The 6,755-nt window shown below is 43.0% G+C and overlaps 1 protein-coding gene across 2 annotated transcripts in view; it reads right to left on the reverse strand.

Annotated features, from left to right (window-relative positions):
* Window positions 1-6,354, reverse strand: part of LOC149439242 (uncharacterized) — a 171,951-nt gene extending 165,597 nt beyond the window's left edge. For both annotated transcript variants that reach the window (XR_016307847.1, XM_089659308.1), the window contains exon 1: window positions 5,169-6,354. The gene's annotated coding sequence lies outside the window, so the exon portion shown is untranslated. The remainder of the gene's footprint in view (window positions 1-5,168) is intronic.
* Window positions 6,355-6,755: the final 401 nt, after the last annotated feature.

Here is a 6,755-nt window from a genome sequence, read left to right on the forward strand (position 1 = left end):
GTATTATCTGTAAGTGCAACGGTACAAGGAAGAACAGGATTAACAACTTTGACTCTTCTATTACCAATAAAACATACACCATCAACCAATTTATCTCCTGTAATAGTAGGTTTGTGGTATACCTTCTCCAATGCCCGTGTCATAAACAATACGTGGGGCGCACGACCAGACGCCTCCGTGACCGGTTGCGAGAGCATGTAGCTAATATCAGGAAGGGCTATAGAGAGCATTCACTCTCGAACCATTATAGGCTATTCCATAATTGTGACCCCTCTTCCCTCAAATTTGTAGGAATTGAGACAATACCACCATATTGGAGGGGTCAGAATAAAACCAGGGCCGTATCACAGGCTGAAACAAAATGGGTGTATGAACTCGATACTTTACACCCTAAAGGGCACAATATCGAAATTGATATTAATTGCTATATAGCAAATAATTAGTATCCTTTTTCTACTAATATGTCACTTTACTCTCTCTGTTTGGTCTAGTCACCTCTCGCCCTGTTGTCTATTGATTTATGACCTGCATAGAGTATATTTCATGACTGACCAATACTAGCCCTGCATTTTAATTTTGGACTATGTGTTCGTCTAGGTCGTTCTATTCTATTTATGCTATCTTATTCTATAGTATTTCTAAAAACTCAATCTATTATTATACCATCATTACCCTGAGTACTTCTGGTGTAAACCTAAGGATCAGTACATAAGGATTTGTACCGAAATACATATATTACACGTGTTGGTGATCATTGTTCCCTGAGCACCTAAGATATGCCAAGGATGAATTAATGTTACTCTTTTACAATATTCAACATGGGTGGTAGAAATCACCTTTTAGCAGTATATAAAAATTACCTTATAGGAGGTGCGTCACATGCACAACCTAAACCCCTGGCATCAATTTGGTGTCTCTATAAACAGAAGCAAGCATTGGGGGGGTACGCTATACTTAATACATTAGTCCTAGTTGAATCGACTCATTTATAGCTATCCTACTTAACCCATTTAATTTATTTTATTGTAAGCTATCCTACTCGGCTTATTTTTTCACGATCACAAGCCTTTTATTCATTTTTTATTTAATATATATGTTACTCATATGATATGTTATGCAATTTAATATATGCATTTTTATATATGATTTTTGACATATGATATATATTGTTTTTATCTTTGCTTGTTTGGCTTTTTGACAGACCGTCAATCACTTGGATGTAATGACACTTTGTAGAATGTTTGTTATCTGGGCACTCGGAGCGCTTTTTTCATGATATGGGTTTATTTTTAACATCCCCTTATTATGTCACCCCCACTGTGGTGAATTTACCAATGAGATATTACTGCAGAAAGAAATTCGCTATCCTACCTCTTTGGTAGGATATTATCTGTAATAAATTACCACCCCACCTCCCTGGGAACGTGGAGCCATGTTTCAGGCTCAATTGCGCTGTAGATGCGTCTAGTTAGCTTGGCTGGAGATACCACTGCTGACAGCTCTGTATATCCGTGGTAAAATGGCGCTTCGATGTGCGCGCATGCGCAGTTGTATGGTCTTCTGGAAAATGGCGGCGATCCATTGCGCATGCGCGAACCCCGCGTTTTCTCCATATATTCATTTGGCGTCTGTCACAGAGCTGTCAGCATCCCCTCTGAAGATGTGCCTTAGCACGAAAGGCCTCAGGAGGAACTGACAGCCTGTGACGCCTCTCTACCACCCAGACCACGTGGAGGTCTGGGTGTTTGCTTTTAAAGGGTCAGTAACATACTTTTTTAATCCATTTTATTTCTGTGTTTTCTGGCTTATTGCCATTAATATTACTGACCTGGGTTGTTAACCCTTTTTTCACCAATAAATTTGGATATACTACACTATGGGTACTTTTCCATTTTTTACCCCCCACTGAGGGGCCGGCAGACACAGCTGCATATCACCCAGAGGAGGGATACCTGTACCTGGAAGGGACGTGTGCCGTGAGTGATCCATTCCAAACTGAGGAGACCATATTAGCCCAGCAGACCGTTTGAGGACATCTCTCCCTGTGGGATATCGGTACTCGTTTGATCGGATATAAAACAAAACGCGCATTCCCTATGTGCGGTCGGTGAGTGTGCATTCTTGCCATTTCCCGGACCCGATTTCAGCTGTGTTCACTTATCATTTGCTTGATCCTATGAACATTTATGTGTGTGTCCAGATCACTTTTCTATCAAACTTTGGAGATTGAACTTTTCCAATTGTCATTTTAGCGCTGCACTTTACCTATTATATTTATACCAAAGGTGGTTGTGATCATCTTTAGTGCTTTTAGCTGCTCACTTGTATTTCTATTAGTAGCGCTCACTTTTTTCTGTATATTATGGGTATACACATAGTTTTTGCAGCACGATAATATTGCATGAAAATATACACCTTAAGTGTAGAAATTGCAGGTGTCCTTTGCTATGCCTTTTTTAGCCAGATCTTTTTTTCACAGTTATTTGATGAGTTGAACCTATTGCATACGCTATATATTTTGTGTATTGCCCATGCTTTTTCCACTTTGAGGAAACATGTTACGTATACCATTTAGTGGATGGCGTGCCACACTCAGGTCTATAAGGCAAAGCTTCATGCACATGGCTGTACAGGGACCATACAGTATGCGGAGTCTGTGTAATTCCTGGGACCCCCTACTGCTGCCTACAGCTACCCATTGAGAGGCATTAGGAGAGGCGGCTGTATGCGGTTGTGCCCTGGGGTTTGGGTAAAGCACCCACATGTGCAACGACATATGCTTGGAATACACACCCTTTGCAATTAGAGCATACATCACAGGGGCGGACTGACAACTCATGGGTCCCCCTGGCAATAGGGGATCAAGGGGCCTCTGTGTCCTTGCCCAAACTCAAAAAAGCCTATGAAAAAGATACCAGGGGCATCTCATGGGGCCCCCTACTGACCCAGGGCCCTCGGGCAGTGCCAGAGTTTCCAAATGGTCAGTCCGCCCCTGATCACATCATACCCCCCCTTTCGTATCACAAGTTCTTGCATAACATCAGAGCCCCTCTTCTATCAAAGACCCCCCCTTTTACCTCAGATCTGTCTTTCAAATCAGAAGTCCCTTTCACACTAGAGTCCCAGGTTTCACATCAGAAGTTATTATTATACAGGATTTATATAGCACCAACAGTTTGCTCAGCGCTTTACAAAATAACGGGAGACAACACAGCAGCAACACAGTTCAATACGAGAGGGATAGGAGGGCCCTGCTCCTTGGAGTCCTAACCAGGGGCAGACTGACAACTCATGGGGCCCCTGGGCAATAGGGGATCATGGGGCTCCTGTGTCCTTGCGCAAACTTGAAAAAGCCTATAAAAAAAGGTACCAGGGGCATCTCATGGGGCCCCCTACTGACCCCGGGCAGTGCCCGAGTTTCCAAATGGTCAGTCCACCCCTGATACGTCAATGCACATGTGGGTGCTCTACACAACCCTCCACATGCAACCCTGTACAGCCGCCTCTAATGCATCTTATAGGAGGGCTGAATATGGTGACAGCGGGTCCCAGGAATATCATCACGCAGGCTCTGCACGGCCATGTGCAAGAAGCCTAAGCATACCGTTTAGTGGATGGTGTGGCACACTCATAGGTCCATTGGGTAACAAAAGATTTTCCACCTCATCTAATCAGTACTGCATCCAATCTAAGACATCTGATAGAAAATTCTATCACTTTTTTGAGCCTTGGAAAGACTGAAAATGAGAACATTTAGACTAGTCATATAGCTGGAAATTTCCACTGAGAATCAAAACTGATAATTGATATTTGCCTTAAAGCGAAGTAAAAGTGATCGTATTGCAGTTTACTGAACCTTTGATGTGGTGGCTGTTTTAGTTTTCTTTTTTTATTTATAGTTTTTTTCATTTATTTAAACTTGCTGATCCTACCATTAACTCACTTCCTGACCTAGGGTGACAATCATACTGAACAGTGTTGCCACCCAGGGAGTGTTACTATTACATAACACTATGTTAGGACCAGGGGCGGATTGACCATGTGGAAACTCGGGCACTGCCCAAGGGCCCGGGGTCAGTAGGGGGCCCCATGAGATGCCCCTGGTACCTTTTTCATAGGCTTTTTCGAGTTTGCGCAAGGACACAGGAGCCCCATGATCCCCTATTGCCCAGCGGCCCCATGAGTTGTCAGTCCGCCCCTGGTTAGGACTCCCTCTCTTCTCCATAACAGGTGAGGTGTTTTGTAGTCCATAAAGATAGCAGGGAATAAAGGCAGAGAGCACATAAGATTTCGGACTGGATGAACAGCTCCATTTCTCTCTTCTAAAAACATTTCATTTAATTTATTTTCGATGTCATAGCCGACAGATCAAAAGGAAGCACAGAAAGAGAAATATGGCTGAGCAGCGTGGTCACCCTAGGACAAGCAGTGTGTTAGGACTACATAACACCTCCCTCTCTTCTCAGTAACAGGTGGAGGTGTTTTGTAGTCTACGGAAATAGCAGGAACGATGCTGATAACAGTCCTGATAACAGGCAGAGAGTAAGGGTAACCTTACAGATTACAATGACCATACAATCTATATACAATCAATTTTAGATTTACCAAAGCCATGTAATATGAGGACCTACCCAATCTATCGGTAACCAATTAGGAAGGTACTTCACAGTTGTTGGTAGATCTACAGGAGAATATACAATCAGATTGTAACCTGTGTGATCATCTTAAAGGAACTTATCAGCTCCCAAGATTTCTGGCTGGATGAACAGCTACTTGTCAAACAGATATACCAAAAATTTAACAGAGCAAAAAAGTGATTTTTTTTGTTAGAGGTTACATACACTACAAACCATGCATTCTACCACCAATGAGTTTGACTGACCACCTGAATTCTATCAATTGACAGGTTATTGAACAAAATGGGATTAATAAATCAACGGCAATTTTGTCGAAAGCAAAATTTGATTGAGGAAATTTCGACAGGATGGAAGCCGCATGTCTTCGAATGCATTGCTATTTTAATAAAAAATTGGTTGGAAAGTATGATCACTTGATCAAATTGTATGGCCAGCTGTTAAATAGTAATGAGTGTGGGCACCTTAAGTTGGACTGCAATTTAGGAACTACAGCCTCATCTTTTTGATATTAGGGATTTCAGATGTACTCACGCTTGAATGAGATGTCCCGTCAGGTGAACAGAAGGGCTGGTCGAGTCCCAGGGGTGCAGATAGTTGAACAGAAGGGTCAGGTGTTGAACATAAGGGCTGATTGAGTACTGGGGTGCAGATAGTTGAACTATGGAGTTGGTTGAGTCCCAATGATGCAGATAGTTTACAGAGAAGGTAATTGAATCCCAGGGATGCAGATAGTTGCAAAGAGGGTTCAGTTGTTGAACAGAAGGGTCAGTTGAGTCCTAGGGATGCAGATAGTTGAACAGAAGGGTCAGTTGAGTCCTAGGGATGCAGATAGTTGAACAGAAGGGTCAGTTGAGTCCTAGGGATGCAGATAGTTGAACAGAAGGGTCAGTTGAGTCCTAGGGATGCAGATAGTTGAACAGAAGGGTCAGTTGAGTCCTAGGGATGCAGATAGTTAAACAGAAGGGTCAGTTGAGTCCTAGGGATGCAGATAGTTGAACAGAAGGGTCAGTTGAGTCCTAGGGATGCAGATAGATGAACGGAAGGGTCAGTTGAGTCCTAGGGATGCAGGTAGTTAAACAGAAGGGTCAGTTGAGTCCTAGGGATGCAGATAGTTGAACAGAAGGGCCAGTTAAGTCCTGGGGGAGCAGAAAGTTGAACAGAAGGGTCAGTTGGATCCCAGAGGTGCAGATAGTTGAACAGAAGGGTCAGTTGAGTCCAAGAGATGCAGATAGATGAACAGGGTTGTTTGAGTCCCAGAAATGCAAACAGTTGAAATGAAGATTCAGTGTAGCACCAGGAATGCAGATAGTTGAACAGAGGGGTCAGTTGAATCCAATGCTTGCTAATAGTTGAACAGAACGGTTGGTTGAGTACCAGGGATGCAAGTAGTTGAACAGAAGGGTCAGTTTAGTCCCAGGCACACAGGTAGTTGAACAGAAGGGTCAGTGGAGTACCAGGGATGCAGGTAGTTGAACAGAAGGGTCAGTTGAGTTCCAGGGATGCAGGTAGTTGAACAGAAAAGTCAGTTGAGTCCCATGGATGCAGATAATTGAACAGAAGTATCAGTTGAGTCCCAGGGATGCATATAGTTGGGAAGTTGAATGCTTGATGTGATTGAAGAAGGTCCCAGCAGCCCCATACACGCCAGGCGTCTTCTTGTTGAGTAAATCCTTCTGTATAGGGGAATAGTGGAGGACGCAATGTCTGTCTGTACAGGAACGAGGGGCTGAGCTGTGTGTTATCAGAGGCTGGGAGGAGGCTGCAGGAAAAGTGTTGAAGCTCGGAATTCACAGGAAGTTTTCACAAGGAAACTCTACAGAGGATGCAATTTGGCAAAATGACAAAGTGTCAGCACACAGATTGGACAGACAAATAGAACATAAAGACAACAACAGGGGAAATAGTGAATATTAGGAAAAACAGAGCTTTATCCTTCACAATTCTGTATGGAGTTCTGCTCTACAGTCTCCTAATATAAAAATCAGGATATTGTAGAATTTTTGTAATAAACCAAGAAAGATTTTACTGACATTTCCTAACAGTGTGAGAACTGCAGATCCAGCAATGGACACCCTCACATATTAGGAACCCCCCACCCTATTCACTTTATAATGTAGG

The sequence above is a fragment of the Staurois parvus genome, unplaced genomic scaffold (assembly GCF_062004578.1).
Source record: "Staurois parvus isolate SC_StPar_1 unplaced genomic scaffold, SC_StPar_1.0 ptg001146l, whole genome shotgun sequence".
Taxonomy (NCBI): domain Eukaryota; kingdom Metazoa; phylum Chordata; class Amphibia; order Anura; family Ranidae; genus Staurois; species Staurois parvus.